The sequence below is a fragment of the Canis lupus genome, chromosome 26, assembly GCF_003254725.2.
Source record: "Canis lupus dingo isolate Sandy chromosome 26, ASM325472v2, whole genome shotgun sequence".
Taxonomy (NCBI): Eukaryota; Metazoa; Chordata; class Mammalia; order Carnivora; family Canidae; genus Canis; species Canis lupus.
The window spans coordinates 24,576,435-24,597,423 of NC_064268.1; positions in this window are offsets into that span (position 1 = coordinate 24,576,435).

A 20,989-nucleotide genomic window follows, 5' to 3' on the forward strand; every position below is an offset into this window, starting at 1 on the left:
ACGTGCGCACCCGGATCCCTGGTCCGGGCCGCCCCGCGCTGCAAACTTTCCACTTTCTTTGTGCCGAGCGCCCCCCCCTCACCCAGCCGAGGATGCACGTCCCCCCTTCCCTATTTATACACCCCCCCCGCAGCTCCGCTCCCCCCGCTTCCTGCCCCCCCCTCCCCATTCCCCAGCTCCGCCAATGCTGGCGCAGACTGAGCCCCCGTCCGGCCCCCGCCTCCCCACCCCGCCCTCGGGGCCGGGGGCTGCAGTCTCAGCCCCCCCGGACCAATGCAAACGAAGCGCCTAGCCAGCAAACCAGCTCCCGCTGTCCCTCCCTCCCCGCCGAGAGTGGCGGCGAGCGGACGGGAGGGAGGGGTGAGGGGCCGAGGGGTGCAGACCCGGGCCCCCCAGCCTGTGGTGTGCACCCGTAAGTCGAGCGGGCGTCGGTTACCCTTCGGAGCCCCACTTTGATGCGCCAAATCCCCAGAAGTCGCCTGCGACCGCCTTCCCGCTCGCAGCGCCAGCGAGGGCCCGGGGTCCTGGCCGGGGGCAGGCCGAGCCTCCGGAGCTGCTGCTGCTGCACCCCTCTCACGGGCCGAACCGAGGGGGCTGCGTGCCCGGGAGAGCTGCGGAGAGGAGGTCACCGTCCAGCCCTTCTCCCAGACCGCCACACGTTGAGCTTTGTGCCCCGGGGAGCGGGAAGTCACTGGCTCGGGGAAGCGACCACACGGAGGCAAGGGCGGTGGACAGGCACGGGGGGGCCCCGCGCGCCCCGGCAGCCCCCAGACAGCCGGGGGTACTGGCGGGCCCGGGGAGCGCCGTAAAGCGTCCCGAGGCCGGGAGCATCCCCAGCGCCCGCAACCCAGAGAGTCGCCGAGCGCTCCAGCCGGGGCCCCGCCGGCAGGCCAGGGCGCTTTGTCCCCGGCGGGCCTGGGGATGCTGCCGCGCGCGGGTTGGATGCCGAGGTCCGCCTGCCGGGGAAGTGCTGGCGGCCGCCACCAGCCGGCTCGGAGCCCGGGGCTGCGGGCACCGCGTGCGCGGGGAGGAAGTTCCCACAGTTGCGAAGAGGGAGCAAAGTATGTGCTCCAAACTTTCCACGGTTCCAAACTGAGCGCTTCCATTAAGAGAAGCGGTGTGCGGGGAAAAGCATTCTGGGTATTAGCATGCAAATGAACGGGCCCGGCTTCCAACTCCGCTCGGGATTCCCGGCGCCGCGCGCCTCGGCCGCCCCGAGCCACGCGCGCAGTGGGCGGCTTCCGGGCGGGGCGCCGGGGCGGACCCGAGTTCGAATTCGAGACCTCAGCTCCCCGGTTGTGTGTTCTGGTGGCTCCCGGCTGTTCTGAAGCCTCTGTTCAACAGAGCCCGTTCCCTAATACGTGCACTCGGGACCGCAGCACCTGTCTCACGAAGTGATGAGGATTCAGGGGGCGCTTCGTTCTGTGCTGGTGGGTCTCTCTCCTTACGCACCTGCGCCCTTCCTAGGGCGTAGTAGGTGCCCAGTGACTGTTGGGAGAGAATACAGGAACGGAGGGACTTGAGGGAAGTTCCCTTTATCGGGAGCCAGGCGATCCGCGTTCTCAGCCCGGACTCGTGGTGTCACCTCAGGCTGGTGCCTTATCCTCTCCGAGCCACAGCTCAGAGATCCGTGGGCGGATCCCAGGCACCGCCAATATTTGTGATCGAGAGGGGAGGGCCGCAGGGAGCAGCCATAAAGCGGAAAGGGACCTGATTATTGAGTGCTTATGGTATACACTCCTCCTCTCTCTAAGGTAGATGTAAACACTCACATTCTACCGCTGAACAAACAGGAAGATGAGTGACCCCGGGGCCACACAAATCCAACCAGTTAACCTGAGTGTGCTCTCTCCATACCAGTACCTACCCGATGAACCAGGAACTGGCTCTCATTGCACCAGGCTTCTTTTAGGAGACACTGTCCTGTGATTGACTTCATACCAGAGGGTTCACCCGAGGAAGATGGATTCACAGAGTGCTCTCAGGACCTTCCCCCACAGTGCAGTGAAGATAACAGAAGATGCATCAGCCCCATTCTGCAGATAGGAAGCCTGAGGCTCAGGGAGCTTGAGTGAGTGGCCCGGGATCCCACCATGGAGAAGTGGCTAGAGACGGGTCTGAAGCTCAGCTCTGGCCCCAGCTGCATGTCATCTTGGCAGTATAATTGTTTGGGGGTGGCAATGGGGCTGCTGTGATGATCTCTCAAATTCATTTCACACTCATCCTTCAATTTTGCTCATCTCTTAGGCTCCCAAGATTCCATCCTGTAATTTCAGGTGTGCTTACAGGACACACACACCCCTTTTCTTTCTTTTCTTTTCTTTTCTTTTCTTTTCTTTTTTTTTTTCTTATTTTTTTCATAATTGAGGTGAAATTCACTTTATGAAAATCTACCATTTTAGAGTATGTAATTCAGTAGCACGTATTACATTCACAATGTTGTACAACAACTCCTCTATCGAGTTCCAAAACATTTTCATTACTCCAAAAGAAAATTCAGGGCATCCCGGGTGGCTCAGCGGTTTAGTGCTGCCTTCGGCCCAGGGCCTGATCCTGGAGACCTGGGATCGAGTCCCACTTTAGGCTCTCTGCATGGAGCCTGCTTCTCCCTCTGCCTGTGTCTCTGCCTCTGTGTGTGTGTGTGTGTCTCTCATGAATAAATAAATAAAATATTAAAAAAAAAAGAAAAGAAAATTCTGTTCCATTAGGCAGTCCTTCCCCACTTCCGGCCCCTGTCAACCACCACGGTGCCCCTGTCAACCATTATGTCTCTGGATTTACCTGTTGTAGATATTTAATATAAACGGAATCACAATATTTGACCTTTTGAGTCAGGCTTCTTTCACTTAGCATAATGTTTTTGAGATTCTTTTTTTTTTTAATTTATTTATTTATTCATGAGAGACACAGCGAGAGAGAGGCAGAGACACAGGCAGAGGGAGAAGCAGGCTCCATGCAGGGAGCCTGATGTGGGAATCAATCCCGGGACTGCGGGATCGTGCCCTGAGCCAAAGGCAAATGCTTAACCACTGAGCCACCCAGGGATCCCTGTTTTTGAGATTCATCCATGTCATAGGACAACTCGGTGCTTCATAATTTTTAATGGCTGAATTCCATTATATGGATATACCATCTTTATCCATTCATCCATTGGTAGTCTTTCAGCTATTGTGAATAGTATTGCTATGAACATTTGTGTACAAGTATTTTTTTTAGTACCAGTTTTCAATTCTCTTGGATATTTACCTACCAATGGAAGTGCTGGGCCATATGATAATTCTGTGTTTAACTTTTTGAGAAACCAAACTGTGTTCCAGGGCTATTGTACCATTTTACATTCTTACCACACACATCTTTTTTTTATATAAATAGTTCTAGAGTTCATCAAATCTCCCATTTTATAAAGGAACATGAGGCTCAGAGAGGTTAAGTAACCTGTCCAAGGTCACACAGCAGGGTCCAGCCTAGAACCAGTCTTTCCTGAGTCCCTAGCCTTCCACCCACTAAGAACCTCCCACCTTCCTTCAAAGACCCAAACTACCAGCCTGAGGACTGACTCATTGATATATTTGATAAACCTGTACAGTGAAGAACTGAGTTAACCGTATTTAGGAAGCTCCTTCCCTTCCCTCAGTATTTGTTGAAAGCGCCCACTGCCATGGGCGCACCTTGAAAAGATGCAGAGCTCACAATCCCTGCATCTGCCTCCTGCTGCTGGCCGCAGCCCCTCTCCTGTTGCCATGGAAACCATGCACCTCGGTTTTGGCAGTGCACCAGCTGGACAGGGAACTAAGAGTATCCTTGTTTCCCAGGCTAAGTGGAGCTGTCAAGGTTATTCACTCACTAGATCCGTATTTATTGAGCACCTACTAAGCACCAGGTTTGGGGGGTTCTTTGTTTTAGATGCTAAAGATACAGCAGTGAACAAGCCAGACTGTGGACGATGCCCCCAGGAGCCCACAGCCTAGGGGAGGAAACAGACAAAACACAAAGAAATAAAGACTTTTTCTGGCTCCCATCCCCAGTTCTTCAAATTCTCCTTTTTCTTTTCAAGCCCTGCTCAAATCCCACTTCCCCTGGGGCATCCTCCTCACAAGCTCAGATCCAAGTGATAGCTCCTCTCAGCTCTCCTAAAGCTTTTTTTTTTTTTTTTCTGATTGCAAATGACATGTGCATTGCAGAAAAATGTAGAAAAGATATGAAAACACAAGGAAAAATAAGGATCTCCTGTAATTTTACCACTCAAGAGTTAAGCACTGTCAGGACGCTTGAGTGGCTCAGTAGCTGAGTGTCTGCCTTTGGCTCTGGGTGTGATCCCGGTTCTGGGATCGAGTCCCACATGGAGCTTCTTATGAGGAGCCTGCTTCTCCCTCTGCCTGTATCTCTGCCTCTCTCTGTGTGTCTCTCATGAATAAATAAAATCTTAAAAAAGAGAGAGAGAGAGTTAAGCACTGTCAACATTTCCTTTTCATCTTTTCCCCTTTCTACATATATATAGTATTTTTAGGTTTTTAAAAATATAACTGGGTCCTATTTTAGATATTGCTTTATAATCTTGTCTTACAATAATATGTTTTCTTCCCATTGGGAAGAAATGTTTTGAAGTTCCCTGAGGGCAGGGACAGGGTGTTGATAGTCACAGAAACCACTTGTTGAGTGCTAACTGTGTCAGCTGTGGTACTGAGTAAGGTTCATTACCTAGTTTACCCTCTATAATTCTCAAAACGCCCTTCTGAGGTGCCTACTCTAGGATTCTCATTTTGCAGTTGAAGAGACTGAGGACTAGCCAGGTAAGGAAGGGAGGGGATGGCAGAAAGCATGCATGAAACAGAGAGGCCCCTGGACCTTGGTTTGCTTCTGGGACCTTCCCCCATGAACCCCTGATGCCAGGCTTTGTTGAATGGTTGGCCATGAGCCAGGGACCCAAGGGGAGGAGATGATAGAGTAAAGCACAGGAGAGAGGCCCCGTCGTATCTGAAGGATAGCAAGAAACCACCCGACTCACCTTTATTTTTTTAAGTTTCTAATTTTTTTTTAGTGATCTCTACACCCAATGTGAGACTCGAAATCACAACCCTGACATCAAAAGCCCCACACTCTTCTAACTGGGCCAGTCAGGCACCCCCCAACTTGCCTTCATTGGGCTTGCTTAGAAGGCACTAGGCTAACCCACCTCCTTCGTCGTTGACTCTCTTCAATGCTCGGCTCTCTAGCTCTCTAATAGCAATAGTGACAAGATAACCCATGGTACAATCATAGTGCCTTGTGCAGGAGCAGAGCTCTGGGTTGAGAGCCAAACAGACATGGGTTCAAATTCTAGCTCTGCCTCTTGCTGATGGTGTAGCACTGGGTGAATGTATTTAGTCCCACCAGCCTTCCTCTGAGGGTAGAATGCCCCCTTTTTAGAGGTAGCTGGGAAGCTAGGTGGTTCATCCAAGCCTGCACCAGCAAGGGGTACGGGCCTCCCTGACTCCTGACTCCAACAGCCAGGCTCTTTCCACTGAACCCTGGGCCTCTTTTCTTTCTCTTGACAATTGGGTTTTCTTTGTCACTAGAAGGAGTGTGCAATTGCAATTCATCTCCCTACTCTGTTCTTGCTGTTGTCTTTGAGCCTCACCAAAGATCCTGTAAGAGGCACAGGCACAGAAACTCCTACCCCCTGCCCCCACCAGGGTTATCTAGGGCCCTCTGTGCTGTGGTCTTCGGGGGTGACAGTGCTCTTGTGGGCCACAGTTTATCATCAGCAGTATTTCCTGTCTCTGTGTCACCAGCAGGACCTTAACTCTTTTTTAGTTAACCAGGAACAAGAAAGGAAAAATTCCTCAGGTGCACTTCTACATTTTCTATACTCAAATTTATGAAGATTTTCCTTTCTGTTCCTAAAGGACAGTTTAGGTGCTGCTTGTGACACAGGGCAGGAAAACATGGCTGGTGATAAACTACAGAGCACACGCACACACACACACAGGAAAGGCAAATGGCCAGCTGAAGAAAACAATATATATCACAGAGAAAGAGTTACTACCCTAAAAGTCAACAGAATTCTTAAAGATGGATTTACAAAATCAAGATATTTGTTTTACTCCTTTTTTAGGCATTTTTCAAAATAAATTAACTTTGAAAATTGTGAATGAACTTAAATGTCACTGACTTGTACACTTTAAAATGGTTACAATGGTGACTTTTATATGTGCATTTTACCTCAATTTAAAATTTCTTTTAAGGGATGCCTGGGTGGCTCAGCAGTTGAGCGTCTGCCTTCACCTCAGGGCCTGATCCCGGAATCCGGATCGAGTCCCACATCGGGCTCCCTACGTGGAGCCTGCTTCTCCCTCTGCGTGTGTCTCTGCCTCTCTCCCTCTGAGTGTCTCTCATGAATAAATAAATAAATCTTTGAAAATAAAATAAAATAAAATTTCTTAAAAAAAAAAAAAGAATGCTCCAGGAGCACCTGGGTGGTTCATTCAGTTAAGCATCTGCCTTCAGCTCAGATCATGGTCTCAGGGTCCTGGGATCAAGCCCCAAGTGCAGCTTTCTATGCAGGGGGGACTCTCCTCCCTCTCCCTCTGCCCACCCCCCCCCCCCATTCATCCTCTCTCTCTCTTTCTCTCTCAAATAAATAAGCAAAATATTTTTAAATGCCCTAAAGGAAAAAAAAAAAGTGCAAAGAACACCAGCAGGCAACTCACAAAAGAGGAAATACAAACAGCCTACAAAACCTAAATTCTATTTCCAACTAATTGGTTTCTGCTTAAAGGCGGCTTCCTCAAAGAGGCCGCCCCAGACACCCTCCTACTAAGTCCTGTTAAGTTTCCAGCAGCACCCTGAGCTTCCCCAACACGGATGCCACTGCTCCTTAGGGTAATAATTACCTGCTAAGTTGTGTTCTCTCCCACTGGACAGAATTTCCAAAGGCAAGTCTCCTACTGGCTTGACCCTGTGGCATCTCGGTTGCTCAGCGCAGTGCACGGTTCTCATAAATATTTGTTGAATGAACACATGAAAAATCATTTTTGGCTATCAAGTTATTAAATATTGTGCGCCCTGCTACTCTGGCTGGCAATGGCCTAGAAGGACACAGGGTCCTCATATCCCACTGCTGGGAAGGGGCAACTTTCTGAAAAGTGGTCTGGAGACATGTTTTATTTATTTATTTTTTATTTATTTATGATAGTCACACACAGAGAGAGGCAGAGACACAGGCAGAGGGAGAAGCAGGCTCCATGCACCGGGAGCCCGATGTGGGATTCGATCCTGGGTCTCCAGGATCGCGCCCTGGGCCAAAGGCAGGCACTAAACCGCTGCGCCACCCAGGGATCCCTGGAGACATCTTTTAAAAGCCTAAGAAGGGCAGCCCTGGTGGCGCAGTGGTTTAGCACTGCCTGCAGCCCAGGGTGTGATCCTGGAGACCCTGGATCTAGTCCCACGTCGGGCTCTCTGCATGATGCCTGCTTCTCTCTCTCTCTCTCTCTCTCTCTCTCTCTCTCTCTCTCTCTCTGTCTCTATGAATAAATAAGTAAAATATCTTTAAAAAAAAAAAGCCTAAGAAATACACTTACCCTTGGACCCAACAATTTCACTTGTAGGCATCTGATGAAACAAGCACAGCTGTGCTTCACAATGTAGGTTCAAGAGTGTTCGCTGGAGCACTGTTTCTACCAATGAAAATGTGAAACCCTCTAAATGTCCAAGAGTGGGGGCCAGTTGCATGAATGAAGGTGTTGGTGCTTGGACTGAGTTAAGGTTTTAGCTGAAGATTCGAGGTGCCGTGTGATTCAACCAGCAGCTCCTTCCGGTTGGATTTGTGTGGCTCAACCACACTGTGGGAAGGCAGGCTAGTCCCTGGGGTCCACTCTGGCTCAAGAATTTGGGGTGTCAGGGATGCCCGGGTGGTTCAGAGGTTGGGCATCTGCCTTCGGCTTGGGACTCGACCCCAGGGATCGAGTCCCACATCGGCTCCCTACATGGAGCCTGCTTCTCCCTCTGCCTGTGTCTGCCTCTCTCTATGTACCTCTCATGAATAAATAAATAACATCTTTTAAAAAAAGAATTTGGGGTGTCAGTCCAAACTGGTTAATGGTCATCAACCTCAATCCCATGCTGGGGTAAGGATAGGTGGAGATACAAGCAGAAGTTTGCGATTCATAGTTTACGTTTACAAAAACATTGTAAAGCCCTTTGAGGTTCCTTCCTGGGATGACTCCCCAGCCCTGATCTGTGCAGACCTGACACTTCAAGATTCACGTGGAGAACCTGGAAAGCCAAGGTGATGGAGTAAATCCACATCCTCAGGACTTCAGGTCTCACTTGGTTCTGAAAATCTGTATATAGCAACTGTAGTACAGAAAATCAGCTGATGTCAGCTTCTTGTCAGACAGAGGTCTGAACCCACTCCCAGTCGTGGGATTTGAGGGAAATTTACTTTACTTCCCAGAACCTAGGGGGTCCTTATGGGGAATTAGTGAGAATGTTATTATGCCCCGTTGTAAAGTCATATGCAAATGCTAGCTATTTTGTTGTTATTGTTTTTTTTTTTATTGTTTTCAATTCAATGTTAAATGTTGAATTGAATTGGGATGAGAGAATTGATGAGGGAAGCGCAGGATGAAAACTCAACTCAGAAAAAAAAAAAAAAAAAAAAAAAGGGATCCCTGGGTGGCGCAGCGGTTTGGCGCCTGTCTTTGGCCCAGGGCGCGATCCTGGAGACCCGGGATCGAATCCCACATCGGGCTCCCGGTGCATGGAGCCTGCTTCTCCCTCTGCCTGTGTCTCTGCCTCTCTCTCTCTCACTGTGTGCCTATCATAAATAAATAAAAAAAAATTAAAAAAAAAAAAAAAAGAAAACTCAACTCAGGGATGATAAAACTCAGTCTAGGGGAGCAGGCAAGCCTCCTACAGGACGCCACTGACACATTCTGAATGGGAAAGAATAAGGGCCCAGGGTACTTCTTTTCTAGATTATTCTGAAGGAGAATGTAGCACATTCCAATACCAGGAGATTCCCAAACCTGGCTGGGGTGGGGGTGAGAAGGTGAAGGGGTTGGGGTGGCGAGTTACAGCTGGGGAACTGCTGTTCCATTCTATCCTGGCAAGGCTTTCAACCTTCACCTCAGGCCTGAGGACTCCTGGTTCTCTGGTCCATGGCTTGTTCTCCAAAAGATACACAGAACTGGGAATTGTACCCTGAAAACCAGCTGGGGTCTCCAGTCTTTGCGACCCCAGCTAAGTCCCTTCTCTCTAGGGTTCAGTTTGCAACCTTGTAGAACATGCTGGTCAAACTCCCATCCCCCCGAGACCCCTAGGTAACCTGGTGAAGTGTGTGGACCCACTGGGGGTTCCAGGGCTGAGGAGGATACTGCAGAAAGAGGCAGCCAGAGTCCAGCCAACTATGGGGATGTAGGCCCATTGTCGTCAGGTCTTCCTGTTTCTCATGAAAATCTAGAAATTTGAAAACCTCTTGTTTTTAAATGTTTGGTAACTGGTCCAAGCTTTTCAATAAACATTGTGCTAGCCAAATGAAACAGGCCTCTTGGCCAAAGTAGTTTTCCAGCCCCCAATTTATCATCCCTGGATGGCTCTTCTCAGAGTCCACTCATTCACAGTTTGCCATTTTATGTGCCTGGAAATTGTTCTCGGGATTCCTGGGTGGGTCTTTCTCTGCCGATAGTATGTAGTGGCTGACCTTGGGCTGCGAGGTCAAGTGCTCTGAGTCTGCAGGCTGTACCCCCACCATAGATAGAAGCGCTCTGAGACGGGACCTGGGCCTTCTAATAAGTCCCTGGTAGCCTCACAGAAACTGAGATCTTTCTTACAAATTCCTAGAAACCCTGGCAGAGTCCCCCAGCCTTGGAAGACTCATCTAATCTATCAGATCCAGGGTGACAGACAAATTGTAAGTCAGAACTTGGATTCACAGGGAGTAAGCCTGGACTGAGTGGTAGGTATCATCTAGTTCGATGACAGCATTTCACAGACCCAGAGTGGGAAGGAATCTGCCCCAAATCCAGAAAGGCCCAGATCCCTGAAGAAGGGACAGTGGTCACTAGTGAGTACTTAGAGGAGTCAGACAGACCCAGGTTCATTCTTTTTTTTTTTTTATATATATTTTATTTATTTATTCATGAGAGACACAGAGAAAGAGAGAGGCAGAGACACAGGCAAAGGGAGGAGCAGGCTCCCCGCAAGGAGCCTGATGCAAGATTCGATCCCAAATTGCAGGATCAGGACCTGAGCTGAAGGCAGATGCTCAACCGCTGAGCCACCCAGGCATCCCCCAGACCCAGGTTCAAATCCTGCCTTTGTCACTCGCCGGATTCTGATGTTAGCCTTTTTTAAGGTAAAGAAATCTGTTCCAAAAAAAAAAAAAAAAAAGAAATCTGTTCCATAATGCACTTGTTTCTCACTTCTACATCCTTGCCTTGCTCGAATTCCTACATGAATTCCCCTTTCCCTACATTTTTCTCTTTTTTTAAAAATATTTTATTTATTTATTCATGCGGGACACAGAGAGAGAGAGAGGCAGAGACACAGGCAGAGGGAGAAGCAGGCTCCATGCAGGGAGCCCGACGTGGGACTCGATCCCGGGACTCCGAGATCACACCCTGGGCCGAAGGTGGTGATAAATCACTGAGCCACCCGGCCTGCTCCACATTTGTCTCTTAAAAAAAAAAAAAAAAAAATCCTTGTAATTTTTCAATAGTCTGTTCAAATTTCACCACCTCTCTGAAGGCATTCACCGATCTATTCATTTGAATAGGTAACATATTCACAAACATTCAAAATTCAATTGCAGTGAAATCCTTTTTGATTTCTAGCCTCTATCCCAGTGGTTTTGAGCTTTCCCACCATTAAGTTTCCCCAGTGTCCAGAATAGGGTCTTGCAATGAAGGAAGAATGGTTGTGAAAATAAGATTCAGCTCTGGGAGGAAATCCTATGTAGCCATTAAAAATGAAATGGACAGATTGGGGAAAATATTTGCAAATTGTTGCTGAGTTGAAAGAGTTGGTTACCCCTTCCTGAAAAACAGTAGGATTCTAATTTTGCCAGGCAAAAAAAGACCTAACTTATGGCTTTTAATCAGAGACAGAATTATAGTTTTTTTCTGTTTCCTTAAAAAAAAAAAAGATTTTATTTATTTATTCATGAGAGACACAGACTGAGAGAGAGAGAGAGAGAGAGAGAGAGAGGCAGAGACATAGGCAGAGGGAGAAGCAGGCTCCTCCCGGGAAGCCTGATGCAGGACTCGATCCCGGATCCCCGGGATCATGCCCTGAGCCAAAGGCAGATGCTCAACCGCTGAGCCACACAGGCCTCCCTCTACTTCCCTTTTCATGTTTTCTTTATTTTCAGAATTTTATACATAACCATGTATTCACTTTGTAGTCATAAAATAACTTCTTTACATCATTGAGTCTCTTATACTCTGTGATCACCCAACAACTCCGGTGATCAGTAAGGTGAGGACTGGTATCCCCATTTTACAGGTGCAGAGACCAAGATTGGAAAGGGGCCGAGGGCTTGCCCAAAGCCTAAAGCTAAGATGCATAGCCACAACGGAAACCCAGATCATCCCAAGTCCTATTCTTTGCTTTCTTAAGGGAAACCCCCCAGTCACTTCCTGCATTCTCTTAGCCGTGCACATGTGGCATCTAACGATTGTGCAAGGGGCAGAGAGGCTGGTAAAAACAGACATGAAGTCACATCTTGTAATAGGGCCAGGGGAGTTTTGTCCAGTGTTAACTTTCACAAACAAGTGAGCATATGTCGATACCTTTGTTGATGCAAATGTGTTTTGGTCAAAGCTCTTTTGGAAAAAACAGCAAAGACCTATTTCAACTAGCTTAAGTGAACAGAATATGAACTTACTGGAAGGGCACTGTCAAATCTTACGGATCCCAAAAGTAATGGGGTCTCAGAGGCCTAGAGAGAGACAGAGGAAGGAGTCAGGAATCCTGACAATCTGTTAGAGCTCTCTTGGGTGCAGGTAACAAAGTCAATTCAAACTTGGTAAATGAAAAAGGACTCTATTTGAAAGACACCAGGGTGTTTTCTAGAACAAAATAGGAATGCCAGAGTTCCAGAAGGAGGGACAAGAGCACTCTGGGGATCGAGGTTGTTCTTTCTCTCCATCATTTATCTCCAACATGCTTTTCTCAGGCTGTCGACCAGTTTCTCTGCTTCTCTGGTCTCAATGGGGAATAGAACATGTGTGCCACCCCCATCAGCTCCTTGGAGTCACATGTGTAGTTCTAGCAAACAGAAAGCCTGGACCTCTTACTAAATTCCTAGGAGAAAGACTAACTGGCCAGACTTGGATCTGCTGTCACATGGGTCCAGTCAGGTGTGGTCAAAGGCAGGATTCTACAAACAGAGCTGCCAGGAGCCAGCTCTTGTTTCTTCTTTCCCTTGAGCATCCTTGCCCTCTACAGATTGGTTTTACAAAATTTTTTCAAATTTTGTTATGTTCCTCATCCCAGCCACACTAGAAACTGACTAGAATTGCTGAGCTCATTGCTGAAGCCCTTGGAGAGAGAACTGGATGAGTCCAACTCAGATCCCTTATCCACCCTGGTGCCAGCCTGTGGCTCGGAGAAAGGGAGGGGTCTTGTCCTACCAAATGGCTGCCCTGGCCCCCACATACGGAGAGGGCAGTTCTCAGAAAATGTGGATTGTAATGATCTGGTCAGATACCTCACAAGATGCTGGTTCTTCCTGCTGCAATTACTTCATGTTGCGCTGCTAAGCCTGAAAGCATCTTCATAAATGAGGCGCTCGCTTCATTATCTTCTCTTGAAGCCCCAGAAAAACTAGGGCGTCTTTTCATTTCAAGGACACTGGCATTAGAAACCTTTGTGCACAGCAACTAATTCAATTTGGCCAACATATTGAGCGCCTACCTTAAGCTAGGCACTGTGCCAGGCCCTGACCATCCAAAGACCATCAAATATCATCTCTGCTCAGTAGATTCCTCCCTCTGCCCCCATTATTGTGTTTATATCAGTCAAGCTCATTTAGAAATCTGTTATTTCCGACACAGCTGCTTTGGAACTTCCATCTGACTGCATTAGGAGGCACTAAATTGCATGAATTCATCTGAGAGTCAAGATCACAGGAACTAATAATGTACTTGATCTCCTTACTCCGAATCATCATTTTTTAAAACAAAAATATCATGAAGGCCATTGACAGTGGTGAAATTAATATCCGTTTGGGATTTCCCAAGCAGCCGTGGAGGCCCGTCATTATGGAGTGGAATCTGGGCCAGACACACTCGTGATGCTCTCCGGTGTCTGAGTTGGCTTGTTGTGGTATGAATGGTTCGGCTGAAAGAAAGCATGAGGAGAACACACACAATACGGTAGGCAGAGCTCTCTGGATGTAAGTCCTGACTCTTCTGTGTATTAGCTGGGTCACTGTGGATGGCTCATGCCCTCTCTCTGAGCCTCGGCCACCATCTGTCTGGAAGAGGGCACAGAACCACAGATTAGCTGCTGATTCTTCTGGGAGGAGTGAAAATTCCAGTGAGCAGCAAAAGGAAATTTTCACATATTGCTTCATCAGATGTTGTCTGAATTAACTACACAGAGCTGCTGTTTCTGTGAACATTTTCAAAACAAATTTTTATTTTTATTATTTTTAAAATATTTATTCATGTGAGACACACACACACACACACACACAGAGTGAGAGAGAGAGAGAGAGAGAGAGAGGCAGAGGCAGAGGGAGAAGCAGGCTCCATGCAGGGAGCCTGACGTGGGACTCAATCCCAGGACCCCAGGATCACGCCCTGGGCCAAAGGCAGTGCTAAACCGCTGCGCCACCCAGGGATACCCTTGAAACAAATTTTAAAAACTCAGAGTAAGATAGACAAAGGCAGGTTTAAAAAAAAAAAAAAGTTGCATATCAGCTTTTTTTTGTTTTCTTATGAATCGGGTAGCATCCCATGCAGCAAACGGAGAGACTCTCTACATATTCGCTTTTAACATGTCTAGGCACAGATTGCTGCTAATCTCATCTTGTACTCAAGCCAGATAAATGGTGCTGCTGCCTCAGCTGGGCTTTTTCTTTTACCTTGAGCATCTCACTCAATGGCAGAGATCCTAGGATTTCTTGGATCTCAGCTGCCCCCAGGGCTGGCTATGTAATTTGTGGGATCCTATGCAAAATTAAAACGTGGGTCCCTTTGTACAAAAAGCAGAGAAAGGTGCTGTTAAAAGTAATAACACACACACACACACAAAGTAAGAACACATATAGACTTTTCCTTTCTTTTGCAATCTCTCTCCACTTGTTGTTTCCTATTTATTTGCTATTAACATCCTTCTCAGGAAAAAAAATAAAATTTTAAGTTATTAGCATGAATTTAACCACTCATGTTTTATGGCATGTGGTGCCGGTTTCAAACACAAAAAATATGAGAATTTAACTCATGTGTGGAATCACCAGATTTACACAATTGACGTAACTTGCAATGCATTTGTATTTTGCTCTAGCTGCAGTAGTGGAAATGCTGCACAAAACAAACTCAACTTTTTTTTTCTTAAGATTTTTATTCATTTATTCACGAGAGACACACACAGAGGGAGACCTAGGCAGAGGGAGAAGCAGTCTCCCTCTCAGGAGCCCGATGTGGAACTTGATCCTGGGACCCCGAGATCATGACCTGAGCAGAAGGCGGACGCTCAACCACTGAGCCACCTACCTGCCCCAAACTCAACTGTTTTATTTCACTTCTCGATACATGTACATTCTACCAATACTGTCAGTTCACCAATGAGTGGGGAAAGATTGAAAGGAAAAGCAACTATGAGTTGTCTATCTCTCCCTTTTATTCTGGCATTATCAGTATAAGTAGTTAGCTAATACGGATAAGGCACATGTGTAAAAAAGAATATGATAGAGTTCTTTGGTCATTCATGTTCTTTTTGTTGTTGTTGTTTTAAGATTTTAAGAGAGTGTGTGCAGGAACAATGGGGGAGGGGCAAAGAGAGAAGCAGGCTTCCCACTGAGCAGGGAGCCCAAAACAGGGCTTGATCCCAGGACTCCAAGATCATGACCTGAGCTAAAAGGTAGATGCTTAATCAACTGAGCCACCCTGGTGTCCCAGTCATTCATGTTTCTAGGAGCATTAGTGACTTCTTTCTGTGTTCAAACAAGTTCTGATTCAACTGAAGGGCATGTCTTCTCAGGGCTGTGCCCCCACTTACTCAGTCTTTGAGCACCCCATCTACCTTGTACTTGCTTTGGTCTTGCTGAATTCCCATGCTGTTGGGGGGTCCACTGGAATTCTGTGCTCATGGGACATCAAGAATGCTATGACCATTCTTGATATATAAGTATATATAGTCAGATATAAGAGCATGGGTATTGTACTTATCTCCTTTGCTCCATCTTCCCATGTGATTTAACTTACAAAATGCCATTTCAGGGATCCCTGGGTGGCGCAGTGGTTTGGCGCCAGCCTTTGGCCCAGGGCATGATCCTGGAGACCCAGGATCGAATCCCACATCGGGCTCCCGGTGCATGGAGCCTGCTTCTCCCTCTGCCTATGTCTCTGCCTCTCTCTCTCTCTGTGTGTGTGACTATCATAAATAAATAAAAATTAAAAAAAAAATTAAAAAAAATTAAAAATAAAAAACAAAATGCCATTTCAAAGATAAAATTATTAAGAATTTCTGGGGCGCCGGAGTGGCTCAGTCTGTTAAGTGTCTGCCTTCGGCTCAGGTCATGATCCTGGGGTCCAGGGATTGAGCCTCACCTCAAGCTCTCTGCTCAGAGAGGAGCCTATTTCTCCCTCTCCCTCTGTGGCTCCTCCTGCTTGTGCTTGCTCTCTCTCTCTGTCAGATGAATAAATAAAATCTTTTTTAAAAAATGTGAGTTGAAAAGAATTTCAAGATGGTGACAGCAGGGCATTACATCCCAAGCTCAAGGCCTTTCTACATGAGGAGCCCTGTGGGACTGCACAGGTTGCACACCCATGATGCCAGCCTTGGCTGTCCCCTCCTCAGCACAGTGGAATCCACACACTACATGGGCCACAGTCAAAGCTTTGGGTGGAGAGTTAGGAGTCACATTCTGGCTCTAGAAATGCTGCTTGTTTGGGCAGGAACTTGGATTAAATATCTTTACTTCATCAGCTTCTGGATAAACCTAGAAGATTATTCCTCTGCTAGCTCCAAAGCCTACCCCTGCCTCCTCTTGGTTTCGGGTCTCAGTTCAACTGTCATGTCCTTACAAAAGCTTCCCTGGACTATCCAAAAAATCCTGCCCTCCACATTGTTTTTATCACTACACCCTCTTTAGTTTCTTCAGAACATGTTCTCCAAATTGTGGTTATTTAATGATTTGTGTGTTTGTTTTTTTCTACCTCCTCTACCAGAGTGGAAACTCTACCAGCCCAGGTAATATGTTGGGTTGGTTTCTGGTTATAGCACAGAGCAGGTGCTCAGTTAATATCTGCTTGAATGAGAGTTTAACTCCAGAAGCATTTCTGCACAGGGATTCTAATGAGCCAAAAACTGTTAATGAAGAGAAAAAATGTTCATGACATAATATTGAGTTCAAAGAAATAGGGGTAGGAAACTGGTTATGAAAAAATGATCCCCTGGTGGTTTCCAGAGGGAAGGCAGTAGGGGGATAGGTGAAATAGGTAAAGGGAATTAAGAGGCATAAACTTCCAATTACAAAATAAATAAGTCATGGGGAAGAAAAGCACAGTATCGGGAGCATAGTCAATAATACTGTGATAACTTTATATGGTGACAGAAGGTAATTACACTTCTTAATGTATGGAATCGTTGAATTACTGTGTTGTATACCTGAAGTGAATATAATATTGTATGTAAACTATACTTTGATTAAAAATAAAAGTTCCAAAAAAAGAAGAATGATCTCCAATTTTGTGCAGGCTGCAGGCTACATGTGATCTTCATCTTCTTTTTGGGTATCTGTGTTTTCTAAAGTTTCTGTACTGAACATTTATTACTTTTGTAATAAGAAAAAAATTAAATCTGAGCTACTACATACATGTGCATTGAAAGAAGGTCTATAAGAAAACATACAAAAACTATGATAGTGGATGGTGCGGTTGTAGGTGTTTTACATTTCCTTTAGATTTATACCCTTGAGGTCCATCCATGCAAATGGCAAACTCTCATTCTTTTTTATGGCTGAGTAATATTCCATCACACACACACACACACACACAAACACACACCACATCATCTTTACCCATTCATCCATGGGTGGAATGGACACTTGGGTTGCTTCCATGTCTTGGCTATTGTAAATAATGCTGCAATGAATGTAGGGGTGCATATATCCTCTCAACCTAGTGTTTTTGTTTTCTTTGAGTAAATAGCAAGTAGTGAAATTACTGGATCATATGGTAATTCTATTTTTTATTTTTTTATTATTTATTTATTTATTTTTAAATTCTAGTTTTTAAAAATATTTATTTCTTTATTTGAGAGAGAGAGCACAAGTGTGCACGAGCAGGTGGAGGGGAGGAGGGAGAGAGGGAGACTCTCAAGCAGACTCCTCGATGAGCATGCAGCCCGACACTGGGCTTGATCCCATGACCCTGAGACCAGGACCTGAGCTGAAACCAAGAGTCTATGCTCAACAGACTGAGCCACCCAGGTGCCCTGGTAATTCTATTTTTATTTTTTTTGTGGAATCTCCTTACTATTTTCCACATTGGCTGTACCAGTTTTCATTCCCACCAACAGTGCACGAGGGTTCCTTTTTCTCTGCATCCTCACCAACACTTGTTGTTTCTTGTGTTTTTTATTTTAGCCATTCTGACAGAGGTAAGGTGATACCTCAGTGTGGCTTTGATTTGCATTTCCTTGATGATTAGCAATACTGAGCATCTTTTCCTGTGTTTGTTGGCTGGGATCATTGGCTGTACCAGTTTACAGAAAATCTGAGGAGATGGTAGTATAGAGAGAGGTCCCATAAACTACACACCCAGTTTCCCCTATGATTAACATCTTACATTAGGATGGTACATTTATTATAGTTGATGAGCAATATTGATATGTTAACAAAGGTCCATAGTTTACTTAAGATTTCCTTGGTTTTTAACCTACTATCCTAGATCCTATCCAGGATATATTATGTTTAACTGTGAAGTCTCCTTAGGCTCCTCTTAGCTGTGACAGTTTTTCAGACTTGCCATGTTTTTGATAACCTTGACAGTTTTGGAGGAGTACTTATCAGGTATTTTGTAGAATGTCCCTCTATTGGAATCTCTTTGATGTTTCCCTCATAATCAGACTATTGGTTATTGGTTATTGATTTGGGGCAGGAAGTTATTGGTTTGGGGCAGGAAGACTGTAGAGGTAAAGTGCCATTTTCATCACATCATATCAAGGGCACGTATTATCTACATGACTTACCACTGATTATTTTGATATTGACCTTGATCACCTGGCTAGGACAGTGTTTGTCAGGGTTCTCTGCCAAGGAACTCTCTGCCCACCCCCAGCCCCCATACACACTGTACTCTTTAGAAGAGTCATCATGTAGAGCCCACACCTAAGTACTGGAGATTTATGTTCCCTTTCCTTGTTGATGGAGTGTCTATATAAGTTTTTATTTTACTTTATTTATTCATTCATGAGAGACACATATAGAGAGGTAGAGACAGGGAGGAGAAGCAAGTTCCCCGTGGGGAGCCCAATGAGGGACTCGATCCCAGGACTCCAGGATCACAACCTGAGCAAAAGGCAGACGCTCAACTACACATTCTAAACAACTATCTTTTAAAGAAAATAAGAAAACAGGGGCTCCTGGCTGGCTTAGTCGGTAGAGCAAATGACTCTTGATCTTGGGGTCCTGAGTTCAAGCCCCATGTTGAATGTGGAGCCTACTTAGAATAAAAAATAAAAAGAAAAGAAAACATAAAAGACATTTTCCAGTTTCACTGAGATATAGTGTTAACCTACAATAGAGAAGATAGTTTTTAAAATATTTATCTACATATTTATCATTTCCAGTGCTCTTTATTCCTTATTGCAGATCTGAGTTTTATCTGGTATCATTTCTATTTAGCCTGGAGAATTTCCTTTAGTATTTCTTATGTTTGGCAATGGACTATCTTTAACTTTTGTTTATCTGAACACATCTTTATTTCACTCTCTCTTTTTTTTATTTATTTTTTATTTTTTAAAATTTTTTATTTATTTATGATAGAGAGAGAGAGAGAGAGAGAGGCAGAGACACAGGCAGAGGGAGAAGCAGGCTCCATGCACCGGGAGCCCGATGTGGGATTCGATCCTGGGTCTCCAGGATCGGGCCCTGGGCCAAAGGCAGGCGCTAAACCGCTGGGCCACCCAGGGATCCCTCTCTCTCTCTCTTTTTTTTTTTTTTTTTAAAGATTTTATTTATCTATTCATGAGAGACCCAGAGGGAGAAAGAGAGGCAGAAACAGGCAGAGGGAGAAGCAGGCTCCATGCAGGGAGCCCGATGTGGGACTCGATCCCAGGACTCCAGGATCACGCCCTGGACCAAAAGGCAGGCGCCAAAACGCTGGGCCACTAAGGCATTCCTGGATTGACACTTTCTTATTTCACCATTTTTATCTATTTTTTTTAAAGCTCTCTCTCAACCCAGCGTGGGGCTCGAACTCACAACCTCAAGATCAAGACCCGCATACTCTCCTGGCTGAGCCAGCCAGGTGTCCCCCTATTTCAGCATTTTAAAGATCTTGTGTTATCTTCTGGCATTTGTTTTTGTCTTTGATGAGAAGTGAATTGTCATATTTATTATTTTCTACCTCTATGTAAATGTGTCTTTACCCCTCTGGCTACTGCTTAGATTTTTCTCTTTAATTGTAGTTTCAGAGCTTTGAATATTGTGTTCCTAAGAGTGTGTTTGTATATACCCTACTTGAAGTTTGCTGGGCTTCTTGGATCTGTAGGGTGATGTTTTCTGCTAAATTTGGGCTCTTAATTCTTCCAATGGTTTTTCTACCCCTTTATCTCTCCTTTACTTTTGGGCTCTTATTACAGATAAGTTACAGTTTGATATTGCCCTATGGGACACTAAGACTCTCTTCATTTTTTTCTCAACTTTTTTCCCTTTGTTTTTCAATTTAGATAATTTGTTTTGATCCTTCAAGCTTATTGAAGCTTTACTCTGCACTTCTTCATCTTTTGTTAATTATACATGGTGACTTTTTCATTTCAGATATTTTATTTACTTGCTCTATAGATCTCATTTTTTATATTTTCCATTTCTCTGCTGAGTGGTTACCTCATTATATTTATTTTTTTCCTTTAAATCATTGAACATGTTTATTATAGTTGTGTTAAATCCTTTTCTAATTCCAACATGTAGGTCCTTTTGGGGGTCTTTTTCCACTGACTTTCTTTTTTTTTTTTTTTCCTTTTTTTTTTCCACTGACTTTCTGATTGCTTATCTCATTTTCCTTTATCTTTGCATATGTAATAATTTTTTATTGTATGGTAGGCATGAATGACACATCTAGGGAATCTGGATTTTATTGCATTCTTTTCAAGGGTTTTGAGTTTTGTTCTGGTAGGTAGTTAAATTACCGGTGGAGTCTCTCTTACTTATCAGGTTTGGTTTTAAGTTTTGTTTGCTACTGTCTCTTGGTTTTTGTCTTCAGTCCTAGGCTTTTGTCTTTGGTCCTAGGGCATGGCCCTTACTCTAGGACATAGTCCTTACTCCTATAACATGGCCTTTTGGGGGCTCAACTGAATGCCCAAAATGTTTAGGATGTCTACTCTGGTTGGGCTTAAATTCTAACATGTTCCAACATTGAGCAAACTCTGCTATCTCTGATCAGCTCTCTCCCCTGAGTGAGCAGTTGTTCTCTGCTAAGCCTCACTGAGTCTCACTCTACATACACAGCCCACAGCTCAGCCTTCTTTGGCCAAAGACTCAAGAATTCTGATGTAGTCTTTGGGTCTTCCCACCCCCTGTTGTGTTTATTCTCTGCTTTTCTGTATCCTGACCTGA